General features: G+C 34.2%; 1 long non-coding RNA gene across 1 annotated transcript; it reads right to left on the bottom strand.

Annotated features, from left to right (window-relative positions):
* Nucleotides 1-251: 251 nt before the first annotated feature.
* On the bottom strand, nt 252-4,226 carry LOC122805792. The gene is made up of 2 exons (XR_006365448.1): nt 3,629-4,226; nt 252-763 (listed from the first exon to the last, which is right to left on the bottom strand). It is a non-coding gene; the product is annotated as an uncharacterized LOC122805792 (long non-coding RNA).
* Between the last annotated feature and the right edge of the window lie 18,747 nt (nt 4,227-22,973).

Raw genomic sequence — 22,973 nt, 5'->3', positions numbered from 1 at the left:
GTAGCACTCCTGATGCTCTGCCCACACCTCCATTAGGAGCAGAAAAAAATGGGAAAGTTGAACCCTCAGATGGAAACATGCAGGGGCTTCCTGGGCAGGGAATAAGGCTGGATGGTTGGGGATATGGGGAGAGGGAACAATGTCACAGAGTGGGTGTGTGTTCTGTTAGTTAATAAAACAAGAAAGATTCTAGTGAAATAAGTGTAAAATTTATGTCACTACACTGAAAGGTAGTCTGAACCATTACTCAATGAAAACAATTGAGCCGGTTTAATCTGATATGACATTCCTTTTTACTGCATACGAGGTAACAGTTAGTATAACAATGAATGATGCACAGTATAACAAAAAACATACTTTAGCTTTACAGCCTCAACTGTAAGGATCAATGTCTCTCATACAAAAGAAGTCTAAACTTTATAGTCTCTTTCTAGCTTAGATCAGCTGTTTAGAAAGCATGTCAGAATGATGTCTTTCCCATGAAGATGGTCTGCTGATTTGTTTCTTATGTTTCATTATTTTGTTTCTGAAGAACTCCTCAGCCTTGTTCTTATCTTGTATGTCCTGTTGACTAGATACAGCCGCAAACAAGATGACCTGCTTGTAGATGAACTCGGCCTTGCTCTTATCCTGCATGTCCTGTTGACGAGATACAGCCGCAAACAAGAATTCATCTTGACCTGCTTGTAGATGAACTCGGCCTTGCTCTTATCCTGCATGTCCTGTTGATGAGACACAGCTGCATACAAGAATTCATCTTGACCTGCTTGTAGATAATAAAATTTCACAAACTGCATAGTTTATAAAGATAAAATATTTTACTTTTAATTTTTAATAACAATGAATGCCAGGCCATATGCCTTCTTGCCAAAGAGTATAAACTATGTGCACTTGTACTACACCAAAAGCAGAGTATTTATTTTACATTTTCAGACAAATTCACTGAAAGCCATTTTAACTTGTTCACTGCTGAAAGCAGAATATATCAAATCTCACAATTCCCTCTTTTCAATTAAAAGGTGGAAAATGACTGTTCATTTCTGACTTTAGTTGCACACATTGAAACCTTTTTCAGTTTATTCAGGTTAACCATCATGATTTGTTGAATTCTGTATGTTTTTCGCAAATGACAACTTAAATAGCAATTTCAGATAGTTAATATGACCATAATGCCTAAAACTACTACTACAGGATGTATTAACCAATTTAACAGATTTTTTTTCTGATATGGACCAATCAGTAAAAATATCCCACCAATTGTGAGCAGTGTCTTTTTTGGTCTTTTTAGCCAAATTAAGTATTTTATCTTTTGCAATGATGCTCAGTGCTTTATAATACAGAATACTTTTATTTTTTTTTTTTTGAATACTCTGAGAATCTTAGTATTGCTCATTATTTTCCTTAAATTATCCAACGATACAGATATATTGGAAAGCTGCATTAAATTAGAACTCCAATTTATGGAAGTATTCACTTCTATGGTTTTAGTAAACAAATAGCTCTTATTATTTAATTGAAGGAAATCAATATGTGATAAACATCCTACAAAAGGTAATTTTAAATTATGACCTAAATCCTGGGCTGTAACCAGACAAATATACTGGGGAGCTACTTTTATAAGCATTTGAAAGGAAGAGGGCATAATGTTTCACTCGCCAGAGTGCTGCACTAAGCATGGTTCATAGACAGGCGAATGCTGCCCACAAATTAACCCATTTTGAGTCTGTGTACAATATTCAATGTTGTGTGTTTTTCTTTCATATCTATACAATTACCTTCAAATTGTGGCAACCAATATTCATATCCTTTTGGAACTAGAAACATCATAGGTAATACCATAAATTGACACATAACAGTGATATCAGTAACATTATAATGTGAAAACTGCCCTGTGCAATATTGCGAAGTACAATATGTTACTTCAGTATATAATTTAATCTAATCTGTATCAGGTACCCATTTATGAAACAGATGTTGCCAAATATTTTCATTCTGTAACATCAGTTCAGTTTGTATTTTATTCTTTTGAATATTTACAAAGGTAGTCATGTTACCATCAAATTGCAACTGCATAGCATCATAATTGTCCAAACATTGCTGCTGGAAGTTTACATTATGCAGGTGTGCCTTCCATATCTCTGGATTCCAAGATGCTTGTAAATATACAATTTAAGAGATATCTTCCCCCACTGTTTTTAAATGATTAGCTAGAATTTAATATTAGCTGCATTAATAACTCTAATGCCTGTGCCTAGGCCTCCTAACAGAGTATTGTACCAAGCTCTTTTGTACTGGCATTTGACTGTGTCTGGGAATGTACTACAACCTTTTGATACTGTCTACCTTTTAATAGGTAGAAGGGACTTTAACTAAATGGCCTGTATGAACAGAGTAGGTTTACCTGTTAATATTGATAGAACATATGCTTAATGTATGCTGCCTGTAATGACTGTGGTATTAGTACATATACTTGTACCCACCTTTAGCTGGGGGTAATGTACTTGCAAAGTCAACTTAGATGGCATACCAAGGTCCATCCGCTGGAGTTACCTTTAGTAACATTGGCTTTTTCAACTGAGCATTAACCTGCAAACATATTAAGCATTCAGCCTGCACTAAATCACAGATTTTCTTTAACTGTGGATGTATTACAATTGCCCAAATGTCCCATTACCTGATGATGAAACTTAACTGTCATGCCTGTTGGCACGGTATACAAGGAAGACTAGAACCGTCTTTAAAACATTTTGCATAATATTGCCCTGGACTGTCTCGTACAAGAGTACATTTTTCTAATGTTTCCTTTAGTGCAAATTTAGTCTGGATCTGCAGCAAATCATGCTGTAAATTTTGAGCTGAAAATGTTTGTATGGCATGTACTGCAGTAGTTTTATCTGGTACACCAGAAAGGTGTTCTGTAGGATACAACTGCATTTCTTCTCTGGCTGCCTTTTTTGCCATTTGATCTGCATAGTTATTTAACTGAAAAATTTTATTTGTAGCTTTTTGATGCGTTTTTACCTTTAAAATACTGTAGTAACCTACAAGAGACTGACTATGAACTAAATTTTAAACTGTCTAACACAAAAGCATGTTTGAGCGATTTGCCCATATTATCAACAAACCCTGTCTTTGCCCATGTAGACATATGCAGCTGCAGAGAATTAACTTTGTATGTACTGTCTGAAAAAAAAATGTCTTTCATATTTCATGAAGTTAGATAAGTAATATCTCCTGCCTTTGCTGTAATTTACTTGACACTAAATAATGCCAACTATTTTGCAAAACACTGCTTGACTGACGTCATTAGTTAGTTTATTTAACTGAGTCTTATTTACCAAAGCCTGCATGGCATAATATGGTGTCTGTACTATAATGTCTTTGGAGAAAGCTGTTAAGTATTCAGTTTGTTTTAAACCCCAGTAAACATTTTCGTACATTCTGTGATACTTCTGCCTAATGTAGTAAAGACTTACTGGTACCAACATGCTGATTATACTATGTATTTAAATAATTCCACACATCTACATATGATTCAGATACATTAACAATAAAATACTTTGTGCACTTCTTGGCATTTTCATGACTTGCATTCATTGTTAAAAGAAAAACAGAAGAAAATATTTACCACAAATGTTCAGGACAAGGTGATCAGGCTTGACACGAAGATCAGTTGTGGAAGAATTTTCTGCTGTAAGTCACTAGATGCTGGTGAAGTTGGGGCCGGCAGTGGGACCCATTCCTCGTATCTCACCAACTGTCTGAAGAAAAAATTACCGTACTGCCCTGTACTGCACAGCAGTGTTTTCATCCACCAGGCAATGGACGAAGTAGTAGAAAAAAAGAGTCGACTCAAAAGAAGAACTGTGCAGGAATGTCACACTGTGAGAGGTACCTCTGCAGGTCACACCTCCCTGTTTTGTTTGAACTGGCCTGGTCTCGCCACTGTAAAATTTATGTTCCTACACTGAAAGGTAGTCTGTACCATTACTCAATAAAGATAATTGAGCTGGTTCAATCTGATATGAATATTCCTTTACTGCATACGAGGTAACATCTAGTATAACAATGAAAGATACTCATGTAGCAAAAACGTACTTTAGCTTTAAAGATCAATGTCTCTCATACAAAAGAAAAAAGTCTAAACTTTATAGTCTCTTTCTAGCTTACATCAGCAGTTTAAAAAACATGTCAGAATAAGAAGTCTTTCCCATAAATATGGTCTGCTAACAGTTTGTTGACAGTTTCTTACTTACGTTTCATTATTTTGTTTCTAAAAAATAACTCCTTGGCCTTGCTCTTATCTTGTATGTCCTGTTGAGGAGACACAGTTGCATACAAGAATTCATCTTGACCTGCTTGTAAGTAAACTCGGCCTTGCTCTTATCTAGCATGTCCTGTTGATGAGACACAGCTGCATACAAGAACTCATCTTGACCTGCTTGCAGATAATAAATTTCACAAACTGCATAGTTTACAAAAATAAAATATTTTACTTTTAATTTTTAACAATAAATTAAAGGCCATATGCCTTCTTGCCAAGAGTATAAACTATGTGCACTTGTACTACACCAAAAGCAAAGTATTTATTTTACATTTTCAGACAAATTCACAAAAAAACATTTTTAACTTGTTCACTGCTAAAAGCAAAATATATCAAATCTCACAATAAGGCTTATATCTGAATCACCAATGCTGAAATAAAGTATTTTGCCAATGCTTATGAAATCACTGTAATAAAATTAAGTTTGCATATATTTAATCTTATAGTTTTTTTATTAACGAAGTATGATCTAGCCATAACTAAAAATAAAGTACATTTTGTTACAGTTGTAAATATAGGTGGCAATTAATTCTAGGAATTTTATAATTCAAATAAGAGAACAAAAAATGTCCTGTGCAGACAGGATTAAAGACATTGCATTTAATACAATATGAAAGTATAAAATATTCATGAATACAATGCAGTTCCAATGAAAATAAATCTGAGGTGGTAATGTGTTTTTTTTTTACTAACCTTATTCTTCCTTGTTCCTTCGTGGTTAAAGTGGGTAATTTTAGAGTGGACTGTATGGAATATATATGGATTGTTATTACATGGTTCAAAAAACATTAGATCTCAGTTTAAAACAGAGTCATGAAACATCAAACCAGCTCGTCATTGAAAGCCAGCAACACATTGTTTTTTTTGCAGGGGAAAGGCTTCCCTACACCCTCCCACACCCCTCTACATAGTGTATGTACTAACTCCAAGATTTCTCTACAACAGTGAAGGGGCAAACCCCCAATCACAGAAAATACCCACTTTTGGAGGACAAGCTGTTTCTCATCTAGATGCTGCTTTGACAAAAACTGCAATTGATGACATTTACCTTACAGGAACTATCTTTGAAGATGGATGGCTTTAAAATGACTTAGAAAACTTACAATTACATTCTCAAAAACAGACATACTCTTAAGGAACTATTACAGCAACACCATACAAAAATAACAAATATAGAGACTTCTCTAAATGATATTGAAGGTAGGAGAATTCCAAAAAGAATTTCTGCTTAAACAGAATATATGGCTGCTTAACAAAATAGATGACTTAGAAAACAGGGAAAGGAGAAACAACATAAGGATATCTGGTCTGCCTGAAAACATTGAAGGAGAAGACATTTCATTCTTAACCTGGATTCTTGAATTTTTAGACTTGAAAGAGGGACTTTCATTTGTGATTGAAATGGCGCATAGAGCACTGAGGAAACCTGCTTCTAACTCAAAAAATACTCCACCTAGATCCATAGTTATAACATTTCTTTCATTTCTGGACAATGAACTAATATTAAAATCTGCTTGGAGAAAATCACCCTTAAAATACAATCAAAGCCTGATAAGGTTTGACAATGATTATTCTTCCAGAAAACTAGAACAAAGGAAAAAAGTCTAGCCAATAATAAAACTGTTGAAACAAAACATTAAAGCACAGCTGGCCTTTCCAGCAAAGATAAAAATACTTTTTTCCAATGAGATGAGAACCTTTAATGACTTAGAAGAAGCTACTATAGTCATTAAAAACACCAACATAGTGTCTATCCTAGAAGAAATGGAATGGATGGCGCCTACTCTTAAAAGAATAAAATAAACAAATCCTTGGACTGATGCTAGAAAGAAGAAAAAAAAACTGATTCCAAGATAGACGTCCCAAAAAAATAACTCTTACAACTACATCTCTCAAAGTATCAACTGATATGGTACATCACTTGTCATCGGTTTTTATTAAAAAAAAAGAAAAAGGAGGGATTCTTAAACAAAATGAGAAACAATAATGATTTATTCAGAGAGTCCAATAATTCTTCACAAACAAAGGTAGGTCAAGATGGGTTACTATTTATATTCTATATAAGCCAAACAAAGCAACATATAATACAAACATGGAAGTTTCTATTCCCCTACTTGAACTCAGTGAATACTTATCTTGTTCATTTTGCATTAATTTTACTTATAATAATTAACTAATTCAACAAGGTACCAGTTATCAGAGTTCAGTCTCAAATGTAACAAATTAACATCATATATAATAGCAGTAACAGTAGAGTGTTTTGAAAAAAAAATGCTGTCATGGAGACTAATGCCTTCTTCAGTTAAAGTATGATTTAGAAATGTCATGTATATCCTGGTTAAATAACAGTAGCAAGCTCTTAGTACAAATGTCATCATTGTTCTGTCTAAATATAGTGGATGTCAATTATGGCAGGTGTCATGGCTACGAGTGCTGTTTGATCAGTCCTGGTGTGTGTCTGGCAGCTGGTACAGGTGTCTGGCAGCTGGTACAGGTGTCATTGTTATTCTGTCTAAGCATAGTTAATATCAATTATAGCAGGCATCATAGCTTCAAGTGCTGTTTGATCAATCCTGATATGGTGTGCATGGATGCAGCCATGTCTGACAGCTAGTACAAATGTAATTATTGTTCTGTCTAAGCATAATTGATGTCAATTATGGCAGGTATCATGGCTTTGAGTGCTGTTTGATTAAGCCTGACATAGTGTATGTGGATCCAGCTGTGTCTGGCAGTTGTTATATGTGCCTTTTCTTGTCTCCGGGAAGCTGTGGGTTACGGCTTGTGATTGAGGTTTGCTGATGCTTGTGTGTTGGGAAGAGAAATTTGGTGTTTTGGCCTGGATCCAGGGGGAAGGGGGTGGATGGAGCTATGATTTTTGATGTTTTGGTGGAGAATGGTTTGTTTGTACGTCTGCTGAGTGAGAGGTGGGAGGGCTGGAGGAGTGCGTTGTCTATTGTTGTGGCAGCATGTTGGGTTTTTTTTTTTTTTTTTTGATCTGTTTGTTTTCTGTTCTTTTTTTGGCTGCTGCCTCACTGAAAGGGAGGGAATTTAGGCTCGACATTGCAGTGAAGTGAAGATTTGCTTCAGGTGCATTGTGAGCATCTGGTATGCAGTACACAGACACATTAACAGAAACAGATGCTCCCAGGTTGCTATGGTAACAGAGAGTGTGACAATAATGCTTAATGGCTCTGAGGAGCCTCCAAGATGATTCTTGGAAATGACGTTTTTGGTTTTAAAAAATATATATAATAAAAGGGCTGTTTTAAACCACATGTGCACATATTGATGGCCTCCCAACACTTCATATAGCTCATTAAGCGGATTCTTAAAAAAAAAAACGCAACTAATGTATGATTTTAGTAAATCTAGACAAAATATATACTCTTCATAGAAGATGAAGCAGTCTGCTGAATTTAGATATTAAAGACAGGATTTAATAACATAGGCTTGTGTATAACACTACTGTCTTAACTGGTTATAAATAACATACATTGAACATCAAGGGGAAGCATGACGATTTTCTTATATAAGTAAATATGCATAACAAGTCATGTAATTGCTTTAGCTTGAATTGTGGTTTTGTAACACATCTTGACCATACATAATACTTGAGCTGTTACCAAAGTAATTAATGTTTTATACATGACATCAAACTGACAAAGTTGTTCAAGGGAAACAATAGAAGCCTGAACTAGGAACATCACAGAATGAAACAATCACATTCTGAGCAAATAGTATTAAATTGACAATCACTGAGTTTAACCATTGCTGATTATACAAAACAGAATGTTGCCATTTAAATCTAAAAACGTTCAGTATATGCCATATAATGGCAATTTATGAATATGACAAGGGAACTTGTAATCATTAATCACAATAAGTGAATTTGTTGTTTTTAGCCTATAATTTTACTCATTTTATAATAAGAAATGACAGATATGAAAATCTTTGTGTGTAGGAAATGGGGGAAGAGGGATGCACTGATAATTAAAATGCAATAACTTTCATCAATGTTTACATAAAACAAACAATGCTTTAAGTTAGCAACAAACAAAGTGATTACTTAAATGCTGGTAAACAATGAAATATAACTTCTGATGTAGCCAGTAAAATACATTGTATTATAAACATTAGGTATAATTATTACCATCTATTTATATTACGTAATAAGTTTTGAAAAACGTCATCAATAAGGGTGAATATGTTAAATAACTGTGTACTATAATCTTTTACCGAGGTTTTTGTATATGATACATCCTACTTTACTATGATTGAATTGCTTGCCATCTTTCATGTAAATATTAATTGCTTATACAATAAGTAGAAATGTATATTGTATTAGAATTCTGTCTAATCTACAATAGTAAAATATCTGTTCAAAATAATATAAATATTGTTTATTCCTATTACAAATATTTTCCATATAATTCAATTTATGGAGCTCAGATGTTCTGGATTGTCAAGGTATGAGTGATAATCTGATGGACTTAGGTTTATCCATCAGATTAGGAATGATTTTCATTCCATGGCTAGTGCAGATCTTAGTTTTGTTAACATTTATTAATTTAAATTTATTTTGCAAAAAAACATTTTTAGTATGCCTGACCAAAACATTACTTTATTGGTAAACACTCAAAGTATAAAACTGATAATTTCCTTTAAAAGCTCATATATTTTATAGTTATCAGAGGAAAATGTTTAATAGTCACAATAAAACAAAAATTCATAGTCTAAATAACCTAAGATGGATTTAACTTTATTATCTTTAAATACCAATGGCTTAAACAATCCTAGCAAAAAATCTACTGAAATATTTAAAACTGAAACCACAAATTGTCTTCCTTCAAGAAACTAATTTCAAAACAAATGACAATTACAAATGGAATTCTAAGGAATATATGATATTGGTGCAAACCACTTATAAGACAAAGACAAAAGGGGTAACAATTTTATGGAAAACAAATGTGATTAACCCAGAAATCATGTTTAAGTATGAAGCTACCCAGAAATCATGTTTAAGTATGAAGCTAAAGAAGTCCTTATGGCATTAGTAACAGTTAAATGTAATAACAGAATATGGACCCTAGTCAGTCTATACTGGTTCCCAGGCATTGGATCAGGAACTGTTAAAACACTTGGATTTCATTTCCAATAATTATAAAGGCAACTTAATATTAGGTGGAGATTTTAATTGTATATTTGATATTTCTGAAACTACAAATAAAAGACCATGGTATACACCTACTGTATCAAAAGCTTTAAACAAGTGGGTAGAATCATTTCATCTTGTAGATACTTTCAAATTTAAAGATAAATTTTTGTTTTCCCATCAAGATCACAGATTTGGTACCCAAACTAGAATAGATAAAATATTTGCTGCCCATGGCTTGCACTCTAAAATCATTAATTTCTCAATCACTCCCTGCCCCTTTTCAGACCACAGTTCATTGATACTAAATTTCAAAATGGGTACAAACCATTAATCTAACTCCAGAATTCCAGCATATATAACTAAAATTAAAGAGTTCAAACCCTGATTATCTGAATTACAGTTCATCTTTTTAGATATTAATTACACCACAGAGATAAATAAAATAATGATATGGGACTCATTAAAACCTTACATATATGGTAAAACCCTAATTTGGTATAAAAAATCAGAGAATTGGATTCTGAATTATTAGATCTACAATTCAAACTTTTGTCAGTAAAAGCTGAAAAAATCAAAATCATCTGGAGATGAAAAAGAAAGTAGAAGTATTAAACAATAAATACAAAGAAATTCTAACACATAAAACTAGTTTAGCTTTAGAAAAACTAAAGATTAATACCTTGGCCACTTCTGCCAAATATCTATATAATTTATCCACAAGAATCAAAATATAATCAAAAGCTAATACCATTAAAGTATCTTCCATGAAAAAAAAGGGAAAATGTCTCGGATATAGGTGACACTCGATGCCTATAGAAATCACTATATGGAACATTTCCAAAAAGAAAATATACATGTCAATCAATTAAATCTAGATAAAAATGTTCTAATATAAAAAAACAGAAAAAATAAAACTAGATCTGCAAGCACGCATATCCTACAAAGAAGTTACAGATAGAATAAAAGAGGGTAAAAATAATAAAGCTCCAGGTAGAGATGGCATAATTATGGAAATATATAAACTTTTTTCTTCAAGGATACTATCCCTCTTCCATAAAACTCTATTAGAAATTCACTCACAAGCTTATATACCACCCTCTTGGAGATCTTCCTTAATCACACCAATCCTAAAGGAAAACAAATCCCCAAACCTCTGCACCTCATATAGACCTATATCATTATTATATAATGACTATAAGGTATTAATGACAATATTAACTAACAAAATGAAAATACCACTATTCAAAACAATAAATAATGATCAAACTGGGTTTATATATTGTAGACACAAACATGACAATATTAAAAAGATAATTTATATTATAGATTATATTAAGAAAATAAAACTCATAACTGGCTTAGATATAGAGAAAGCCTTTGATTCCCCTTAATTGGGGCTATTTATTCAAAATGCTGGTGTTATTTGAATTTCCTCCTTCCTTTGTTCATCTACTAAAGAATATATATATATATATATATATATATATATATATATATATATACACACACACACACACACACACACACACACACACACACACACACACACACACACACACACACACACACACAAATAATTTATCATATTATTAAGCTAGGTCCTTTCACCTCTGAATCTATACATACAACAAAGGGTACTAAACAAGTATGTCCCATGTTACTGATTCTATTTGCTTTGGCTATTGAAATATTGGCAGATTGAATACTAACAATACAAAAATCAAAGGAGTAGATATTTATGAACAATACAATTCTAAAGCAATGCTCTTTGCTTATGACATATTAACATTATCCAATGCAAGAGAGACATTAGAAGAATTAGATATTTTATTTGACACATTTTGCAGGACTTCAGGACTCCATTTCAATAAATCAAAATCAAAATTTTTATTTTTAAATAAAAAAAAAAAAGAATTGCAGATGAAGGGGAATCGCATTATAGGGAAACAAGAATCTACCTTAAAATATCTAGGAATTGAGTTATGCAAGGTTAATCATGAATTAGTCTCAAAACACTACAATATTATCAATACAATTAAAATCTCTGTGGAAAGGTGGAACAAAATAATATTAACATTTGAAGATAGACTACAGTTAATAAAAATGGTTTTACTACCCAAGATTCTATATAGAACTTTGGCAATACAACTGTTACCAGAAAGCAATATTCTCAAATAAATAAACTCATGCCTAATAAAATTTCTATGGTTTTCCAAAAGAAACAGAATAGCTTAAATACGTGTCAGACCATGGAAACAGGGAGGATTAAACTTTCCTGATATAGAAACATATATAAAAGCATCAATATCTAAAACAATCTCAGATTGGATAAGTCTACATTATTCTGCAAATTGGAAAGAATTACTAACTGTAATATCGGTAAATTAATTTGATTTACAAAAAAATTCAGGCGGATAAAAACAATTTGCCATGGCACATATGTATTAGTATGCAATATAACATAACTAGGCCCCCTAAAACTCGTATGATTAATTATTACATTGAATCATTTAGGAAAATTATTAATGCAAACATAGATTTAAAAATCTGGTTTGTTCCTTTTACACCATTCATAGTTACAAAGAACTATCCACATAAAATATACAGAGAAATAATTCCTGGGAACAGGAAGGATTTTTGTTGGCTTCAATATATCAAAGAACTAAAAGTTCTGGATATTCAAACAATAGAAACAACATACAAAATTCCACAACAAGATTGGTTAACTATGCAAAGCATTCTGACGTATTCCAAGATTTATGTAGAATAATTAGTAATTCATTTAAAGAAATACCTAAACTTATGAAATACCTATATGAAATCATATATGATTATGACATGGGAAATAGTATTTCGAAATTTTACAAGATATTGATATATTATAAACACCCAAATCCTCATATTGGAATTATATAACAAAATGACACTCATTACAGCTAATTGAAGAAATTAAATATTTTATCATCAAAAAAACATACATCCTTTACACAATATTGGAAAGTTTTTAATTGGAAATGCTTGCACAGAGCATTCTTATTAATTCTTCCACAAAGGGAATATGTTGGAGGCATGAGCAAATACACAATGCAGATTGGAATCACATTTTTGACTGTTAAAATTAAGCCATTTTGGAATGGTATAAAAACTTTTTACAAGGTTTATTTAATGAATCATTTAACTTAGCTAAAGCTCTGGTATTATTAAATGTGTACGAAGGTCTTCATTTGAATGAGTCAAATATGTATCTAGTTTGGACAATACTTGTAATCACAAGGAAGTGTACAACAAGAGGATGGAATACAAACACAATACCAACTTTGGAAGACTTCTACAGCCTACTGAAGACCACAGTATTGTTGGAAATTAAAATTAAAGAATTAAGGATTCATCGTAAGCCATTTATTAACAATCCATGGAAAAATGTCTTAATTGACACTTTACAATAACTGAACAGATGCACTCTGATAACTGTATTGTTATACCTATAAAGTAATAGTATATATTGAGCTCTGTTATAGTGTCAGGCTGATGTAAATAGTGTACATAGTTATTTAAGATGTTACATACAAATACTATGGAATTTATTCAACTGTATTTGAAAAATAAAAAAATTTTGAGAAAAAAATTATTGGCCTACAGACTGAGGTTATTTTCTTTAGGAAACTGTGCTGCATTTGGGTTTCTAGTGGTAAACAAACCTTGTATACATGTCAGCTAAAATGGTATTAATTTATGACAAAATTAAACTTTTTTCCACTTTCATGTATTGCATTAAATCTTCACTGCTCAGATAAATAGCATGAGCTTTCTTTTCTCCCCAAATGAGAGTTTTAAACAAGTTGTTAATAAACTAGTTATTAATTTGTCAACATTACTGCGCCTTAAAAGCAATAAGCCACAAACATCTCATTAATAAATATATCCACAATGGGAAAGAAGTTTCTGGGCAGACAAACTAAATATTTAATGCAAGAAGAAAATAATAGAAAAAAGCATTAGTAAAACAGCAGAAGTTCTGTGCATGTTAAGTACAGACTGAGCAAAAGTAATTTAAGTGGTGATCACAACATCTGGCACTTCTGCAACAATTAACTAGACGGAGAGAGTTCAAAAATGTGTACAGACTGGAATTGATAGCAAGATGATGAAAGCAAACTCATTTCGCATATGATGGGCCTACATCTATTAATACAAAGCACTGCATTTAACACCAACAGAATTTTAAATAAAATACATACCCTGTTATATTCTAACCTCTACATGCTTATAAATACCTTCTATTTGTCATTATTATTTATTTTAATTGCTTGGGTCTTTAAAATGCAGGACGAGTTTCAGAAAGAATCCCACCATAAGAGTAAACTCCTGCTGCAACTTATTTTTAAATGTGTACATGTTAAAAATGTACATTACTTTTAGTAACATGTTTTTCTATTCTGCATTCCTTATGCTGAGTGTAGTAACTTCATTTTAGTATTGCACCCAGCATTTACTTTATCTACTCAATTTCATATAAATATTGACTTGACACTTAGCCCAGTTTATTGCTGAAAAGGATCTGCTGACCAGCCAACTTACAGTTATCAAGTTACAATAAATAAGCAGGAGCAGTTTAAACCTTAGCTCTGTGCAATTGTGAAGACATCAAAAAGCTGCAGTGAGGAAATAACCTATTTGGCTAATTTGCGTATCTTTGAATCTCAAGGAATTACCATCAGCACTTTGCATCACATTCAAATAAAGCATCCTCATCATTCATGCACACATTCAACCACACACGCACACATATACTCACCTTTCATCTGTCGCTGATTTTACAAAACATCCAAGCTACTGCCTCTTATATTTTCTTTGTCTATCACAGACTACTAGAGGTAGTCAGTAATGCCACACATTCATTCAAAGCTTCTTGCTACAAAATTGGTCTATTAAATTTTAAAGTTAAATCAGAAAATGGGCAAAACATACATCATTATACCATTAGAGGATGAACCCATCTTACAAGAGGGTTTTAATGTACAGGTAATACCAGTTTAAAAAAAAAAGAAAACCTGCTGTGAAGCTTGGACAGAAAAGAGCAACTTTTTTTTTATACTTGCTAAACATGGCATCACAAGAATGCAGTAGCAAGAAATGTATGTCATCTAGTTGTATACATAGAACTTATTTACATGCATATGAATGCATATACATTTAAATATACAACCACACAAAAATGCATGCAATGCATACACATACATGCATATGTATGGAAGTATATATAAAACATGCAGTTTGCATTCCTTTTTTCAAATGTATAGAATGTCAACAACTATTTTCTCAGTCACAAATCTAGTATGTTGGTGGTTAAATGCAGGAATTTCTGAACAGAGCAAAACTGGATATTATTTTAGTGAGAAAATGCACTTGGAAGTAGAGGTAAGTGAAGGTGTGCAGGATTGTTTGTGGGTTCAAGTGAGACTAATGGCTATAGATGGGATATATTGTGTGTTGTGCATGAATTCTATCCATGTGTCTTGCTTAGTGGTACTGTAAGGGGAAAGGTTTTCTAGGTCCCCTGCCCACCTTAGTCATATATTCTAACCTTAAACCTGCCCTAAACCTCAACCCTACATATGTTACTAAAACATTTTTCCCATCACTGCCACTATTCAACTTTTTGGAACCCATCAGAAAAGGAGATAATTTATTTCCTTTTTAACATTTTTTCTTTTACCATTTGAATGTTAAGCAAGTATACTGTTGATGTACAGGTATTGATATAATGTGCGTTGATATTTCTACATAGTCAAGACTCAGAAGTGTGGAAAGCCCCAAAAGTGAGAGAAACAAGCTTTTCATCAAAATAGAAGGGAAAAAAGCTTTTATTTAAATTCTGCTTTAATATTTTAAGTTGTACTGACAGTGACCTGTGCGGTGATAACTTTTTTGGATAAAACATTGGAAAAAAGGGGAAAATATAAAAAAGTGTCTGCATTGTTTTTAGTTTGTTCTAGGACTTCAGTCTTGTAGCTTCATTGTATAGATTGCACATTACTGCAGGATTTTAGCACTGTTTATACATTATACACTTCTGTATCCCCAAAAAAAATGTAAGAATTAGCAATCTATAATTTGACACATGTATAGGTCTAACATCTGTAGCTTCAGTCATAGTTGTGACAGTGATGTGGACTAGTGCTAGATATGAGCCTCATTTGGTCATTTATTACAGTATAGTTTCCAAAAACAGCATTACAGGTAAATTGGCTCTCCAGTTCGATTCTTGGCTGAGGTGCTTTCTGTGTGGAGTCTGCATGTCCTCCCTGTGGTCGTGTGTGTTTCCTCCGGGTGCTCCGGTTTCCTCCCACATCCCAAAGACATGGTTTAGGTGGACTGGACACTCTAAATTGGCCCTAGGTGTGAGTGTGTGCATGTGTGTGCCTTCTGTGGAAGGTTGGACGCCGGGCTGGCAACTCAACACTGTAAACTCCACTGCCAATCATGAGCAGACAGATGATCCGCTGTGGTGACCCCTAACCGGGAAAAGCCAAAAGAAGAAGAAGTCTGGTGCCTTAGTCTGTGGTGAGATTGAGGTAGTGGTAGTATTGTGAATTCTCCTCGATGATTTGTGCTTCAGTGTTTTTCTAGCTGTTCATATTCCAGTTTTGATGCTAGAGTCTTATATTCTGCTTATCTAGCTACTTTAAGTTGTATTCCAGTGCCTTTGTTTACTTTGCTATTTTTTTCCCCTTTTGTGTCTGCCTCACCAGAGACATTAAGCTAAAGTCTGTGAAATTCTAACCATAAGACTAGAGCTCCAAAATTGGATTTACTTGATTGGATGCTTCTTTAGGAAAGACTGCTTCTTGCAGCTTGAATTTTCCCCAACTTTCTACCCTTTTGCTGTTGTGGATTTAAAAGGTTGTCTCTCTCTGGCTTCCACCTCTTATGGTAATCTGACTTCCAAAGCCCCTCCCTCCTGTCTTTCATTGCTGTTGCCTGTTATGCAAGCTATTTATGTTCTTTTCCCACCCATTGTTTTCCATATATCCATAATACTAAGTCCCTGCAAAGTAAATCAGTATTGACTGAATAAAGTTCATCTTAAAACTACCCTTAGAACTGAAGCATATAAAACAGTGTGGCTTAACAAAGCCACTGCACAGAGACAAGCTTAGAGCAGCTAGTTTGCATGTTAAACAACACTATCAAATCTTAACACAGCCTAACTTAATACATTGCCAAACCCCAGAGATGATCCAAGCAGACCTCTATAACCCAGTCCATAACCTACAGTGGCTCAGCCAAATGCAGATCCAAAAAATGGATATGCTGTTTACATCCCCAGAGTCAGCTTGGTAGATACAGGCATCCTGAGAATATGCAACAATTGTCTCATGTTCACAGCCAACCATTTACTCCTTTATTAAAAGGGATGGCATGCAAGAGATGCGCGCACATGTACAATATCACTGGAGGCAAAAATCTCACATACAAACAAGGTGGTCAAGAATGCACACTACACTCACCAATGCCCACCACACACAGGCCAACTTATGCTGAGGCACTAAACATCTTCTCAAACCTCAAAGACCTCCTAAGCCTATAAATGGGAATGCCTATCCTCAGTCTCTAAACCAGTCACCAGAAGCAACATTAAACACTGTTTGTATGCCTATACCCATTGGAGCCCAAAGAACAAAGCCCATAAGGCAAGCACACATTACTCAGGACTCTTGTCATAGGGAACTCCAATGTACAACTTGGAGATCTTTTCCTTGTTTAGTCTGATGGGTGGGGTAATGGTTAGTTGCTTATCTGGAGCCAGGATCCACCAAGTTATTCACAGACAATGCACTATACACCACAGGTACCCACATTATTCCATCATAGTCCATGTGTTTATTAATGACCTGAGACATACCTCTCTGGACTAAAAGGAACATTATTGTTCTGTCGGAATACAAGCCTCAGGTAGGTATGTGCCTTGCACTGAGCAGCATTTCTACATTCACCAAGGATGATGCCACCATACAAAGATGATTACACCAGTTACTGAAGTCAGTTTCTGGTGTCTTTCCAGGGGGATTCAGTATTGGTCAGCATGGGAGGACATGATTAAACCATGTTGCTTCTCAAAGGATAGCCTGACAGGTCACCCCTAAGCTTCAGAATATTCACTAAAACTTTATCTACCCCTTAGAGCCTTTTTTAGGCTTTTTTAGACTAAACCTGGTGGACTTCGAGTAGGTCACCAAGCCAATGGATGAGGGGAAAATGGTACATGCTGCCTACCTGGCTCTGGCTAAGGCATTCAATACAATACGGATGACCAACACTCTTCGTTCTGCTGCCAGTTAAGCCTTGTTGTTGAAATAACAATTGCTGTAATATTAGCTCCAAAAAAACGGATAAAGCCAAAATAGCAAGCCAAAGAAATCTTCAGTCAAACTTCTTTAATCCAAACAGCAAAAAACGTCAAACACAAGCGCTTTCACCCGTTGGTAACGGGCTTTTTCAAGTGTAACAATTTCTTTACAGAACAGTGCTTTTATATCCTTCAAGTAACCTCAAAACTGAATAATTGCTTTAAATTAATTAAGTTATTGTGCTAAATTACCACACAATTTTTAAAGGTCCCACCAGTTTGTATGAAACCATTTCCAACAATAAATACATTAAATGTCGTTTTAAAATCTTTCATAATAAATATTTCTTCATGTCATTTCTAAATTAGCAATAAAAAATGAAATTTTAAAAGGTAAAATACATTACTAATAACAAATTAACAATGAGCAGCCAGTTCATATTTAAATGCCCCTCTGTTTGTGCAAGAATACAATAACTACTGGATACTCCTAAACATTAGATTTTTTTATATAGCATGCATGTTTCATCCACTTAGTAGGACATACATAGTAACTTGAGTTATATTTATTTTATTTTATTTTACTTCTTTGATTGGTTGAAATCCAATGTTTAGGAGTATCCAGTAGTTATTGTATTCTTGCACAAACAGAGGGGCATTTAAATATGAACTGGCTGCTCATTGTTAATCTGTTATTAGTAATGTATTTTACCTTTTAAAATTTCATTTTTTATTGCTAATTTAGAAATGACATGAAGAAATATTTATTATGAAAGATTTTAAAACGACATTTAATGTATTTATTGTTGGAAATGGTTTCATACAAACTGGTGGGACCTTTAAAAATTGTGTGGTAATTTATCACAATAACTTAATTAATTTAAAGCAATTATTCAATTTTGAGGTTACTTCAAGGATATAAAAGCACTGTTCTGTAAAGAAATTGTTACACTTGAAAAAGCCCGTTACCAATGGGTGAAAGCGCTTGTGTTTGACGTTTTTTGCTGTTTGGATTAAAGAAGTTTGACTGGAGATTTCTTTGGCTTGCTATTTTGGCTTTATCCGTTTTTTTGGAGCTAATATTACAGCAATTGTTATTTCAACAACAAGGCTTAACTGGCAGCAGAACGAAGAGTGTTGGTCATCCGTATTGTTTTCTTCTTGGTTTACTGTCTGCTGTTCACTATTCAATACAATACCTCACTTGGGTATAGTTAAACTCACCAAATTGGGCATAAACCCCTACATAACTCACTGCATTGCCATCTGGCTCACAGAGAATCCAAAAGGTCTGGATTGGTGAGACCATCACCAGTATGAGACCAGTCACCAGCAGGTTACCTCAGGGTTCTCTGCTGTGACCACTCTTATTTGGCATCTACTTCTTGGAGATAAAGGCCAATGTCAAAGGCCTTTGACTAACCAAGTTTGCAGATGACTGCAAATTGGGAACTATCATAGACCCTCTTGTAAGAGGTTTGTGTCATGGAGGATCTAACACACACAAATGACTGTTGCCAAATTCATGGATTAAAACTCAATGCTAAGAAATGTATTATAGTGCCTTTTGAGAATATTGACACCCAAGTTAATTACTCCATAAATAAAACACCATTAAGAGTGGACCTGGTTGTCAGGGATCTGGAAACATATGTAGACAGTACGCTGGCCTTTGACCAACATGTGGTCAAGGTAGTAAGAAAATCATGCTATGCTGCCCAACTTCTAAATAAGGGGATGGAATCCAGGTCCAAGGAAGTCATACTTCTGCTTTATGAGATGTTTGATAAGGGCTAAAGAGAATATAATGCCCTCTTCAGCATATACAGTTCAAAACACTGCTTATTGATGTATTCAACTGCTACATATAAGCTAAAGACACAGAAAACCATGCAACAGCAGACATTGGTCTTGTATTATTACATTAAGGTAGGTAAAATGAAAGAAGTGAAACACAGCAGATACAGGTGCCTTTCAGTGCAGAGGGAGTATTACAGTAAAAAAAAACATGGTTGCTAGTCATGATGAATCCAGAAGTTCCTGATATGAGATGTGCACTGCAGACTGTCCTTTATTAATTTTAGTCACAACTGTTATGTTACGAGATATGGTCAAATCTCTAAACCCTGTTATAGATATGAAGCAACTTGGACATGAACATTGTATTTTGTTTCATAAGTATATAGTAATACATGCCTAGCTCTAACATTGTTTTGCATAAAGAGCAATCTTTTTAAGAGGGAGGATGTAGATCAATGTGTGTATATACCTTTTAGAAGCTATCCAAGGGCTTGCACAAGTGTATAAATACTTAGCACATGTGAGCCTGACTGTCATTTTATAGTTAGCTGTTGAGCTGTGAACATGTATGTATGTATGCTCTGTTAGTTTGTTCGTATTTAAAGATGCTGCTATTCATCCTTGTGTTTCTATGTATCAAAGCATCTAAATGAAACCTCAAGCCTTCTTATTTCTGTTATAGATGAACGAGCCACAGGTGTGTTGTTAATATGATAGTTATCAGGAGTGGATGACTTCCCAAAGGATACTATTATGCACTTCTTGGCATTTAGTTTTAATCCATAGCTCTGACACCAGTTGCTTGTGTCAGCCCTTCCTGGAGAATGTTTGTATCGATGTGGTATTTAATGATTAGTCTTAATTTCCAATCATCTGCAAATTTAGTCAGCCAGAGACCATTAACATTGGCCTTGACTTCAGAGAAGTAAATGCCAAAAAGGAGCAGTCCAAGGACTGAACCCTGAGGGACTCCACTTGTGACTGTCCTCTTTGTGGAAGTGGACTCCACTTGTGACTGGCCTCTTTGTAGAGATGGACTCCCCAATTCTAACCTCCTGGGTCCTGTCTGTGAGCCAGCTTGCTATCTACCAGTTAACATATGGGTTTATACCTAACCTCTTGAGTTTGAAGCAATGCAGAGTGGGGTATTGTGTCAAATGCCTTGGCCAGGTCAAGGTAGGCAGTGTGAACCATTTTGCACTCATCCCTTGCTTTGGTGATCTTCTCAAAGAAGTCCACCAGGTTGACTAGGCATGACCTGCCCTTGACGAAACCAAAATGGGTTGGGTCCAGTGTCTGGAGGTTTACTGCATCGCTATTGATCATTTCCATGATAATTCTTTCCGTGGCTTTACAAGACTAGTGAGACTTATGGGTCTGTAGTTTCCATGGTCTATAGATTGCCCACCTTCGTGCAGAGGGATGATTGTTGCTGTTCTCCATTCATGAGGCACAAAGCCTGTTTGGAGGCTACAGTTAAATAGCAATTCAGAGGTCCTGATAGGTTATGTTTCATGCTATTTAGAAACCATCCTGGGATATTGTCCAAGCCCATTGATGCAGTGTTCTTGGCTTTAGAGACATCAAGGACCCAATTCCCTAGTGATAGCAGATGGAGTTATATTTGATGGCATTTCAATAAACAGAAAAGAAAGAGCAACCGGCACTCAGGCAGCACAACTCTTGTTTTTAGCGCTTTCGTCTGCTGTAAGCATGACTTCCTCAGAAAACAGTCACCTAGGTCATTTCCTTTTTATACAAAAAATCATGACTGTTTATTGAACATTTAAATTAAAATATATTTTTATATATATATATATATATATATATATATATATATATATAACTTCAATAAACAATGAAAACAATAAATCTAAAATTGTTAATGTTAAAAAAGACATCATATTAGCAGTAGAGGCAAATAATCCTAGCCTTCAATATAAATATTTCCCCACTGTTATGTAAATAAACCATAATAGTGATGATATTACTAAAAAATACACTCTAAAATAAAGGCATATATATGTAACAGTAAAGTCACATATGGAAATCTGCCTTCGATTTAAGGTAACAAGAAAGACCAACAGATTCATTCAGCCCTGGAGGGACCATTCCGTTACATCTTAACTGCCACATCAATTCCCGATATTCCAAAAAGGTGTCCAAAGGACCCCCTCTACTATTATTCACCTGCTCTAGAGCACTAAATTTAAAGTTGTGCCCCGGATTCCCATTAATATGTTTGAAAAGTGCATTGTTCAGACTGTTCTTACTGATGTCCTATAAATGCTGACAGATACGCCTGTTAAAACAATTAATAGTTTTACCTATATAAAAACTCTGACACTGCTGGCAAATGGCTATATAAATAATACTTTTACTATAACAATTGAACCTTTGCTTCAAAAGCACCCAACCATGGCCTTTAATAAACAAAGAATCCTTTTCCATCATATGAAGACATTAGTGAGTGTCCACATATGGCCATCTTCCCCTTAATCCTTCTTGTTGTGTCCATTTCTAAAGGATTTATCCTTCTTATAGACCATAATAGGGTGGTCACCAAGCTTATTTTTAAAATGTTGTTCAATATATCAAATAACACCCAATTCAAATTTACTATTTCTTTTGTTTTACCATATAATGGGCTAAACGTAAGAACCATGGAGTGTGAAAAAGAGGAATTATCATCAATAATCCCATTGTCACTGTTAACATTAAGTACAGATCCTAATAAAGGGAAAAAATTCCTCCATCTCTTATTGCTAACTTCTTGAAAAATGGGCTCCATAAAGGACAAAAGATAGCCTCTTGCCAACATATTCTTAAGGCTACCTATTTCGTTAAGAAATCGGTCATTCTCACTAACCATTCTAGCCAGCCTAACTCCTTGCCCCTTTACCAAAGATCTCGTCTGATGAAGTGGATGGGCACTAGAAAAATGTAGCAAGGTATTGGAGTAGGTTGGCTTCCTGTAAAGTGTAGAAATAAATCTGCTATTGTCACCGTCCTTAATAATAGTAATACCCAAAAAATGTATAATAGTATCACTAACATTAATAGTGAACTGTAAAAAAGGTGTACTACTATTCGAGTAGTCAAAAGATTCATATAGTGACCCCCTCAGTACCTCGCCATAGGACTAAAATTAAATTGAAGGCAGATTTCCATATGTGAATTTACTGTTACATATATGCCTTTATTTTCGAGTGTATTTTTTAGTAATATCATCAATATTAGGATTTATTTACATAATAGTGGGGAAATATTTATATTGAAGGCTAGGATTAATTTGCCTCTGCTGCTATGATGTCTTTTTTAACACTAACAATTTTAGATTT

The sequence above is a fragment of the Protopterus annectens genome, chromosome 7.part0 (assembly GCF_019279795.1).
Source record: "Protopterus annectens isolate FY-2018-M chromosome 7.part0, PAN1.0, whole genome shotgun sequence".
NCBI lineage: Eukaryota > Metazoa > Chordata > Ceratodontiformes > Protopteridae > Protopterus > Protopterus annectens.
Note: the sequence above shows the minus strand (reverse complement) of the source record. Positions and strands in the feature narration are given on the sequence as shown.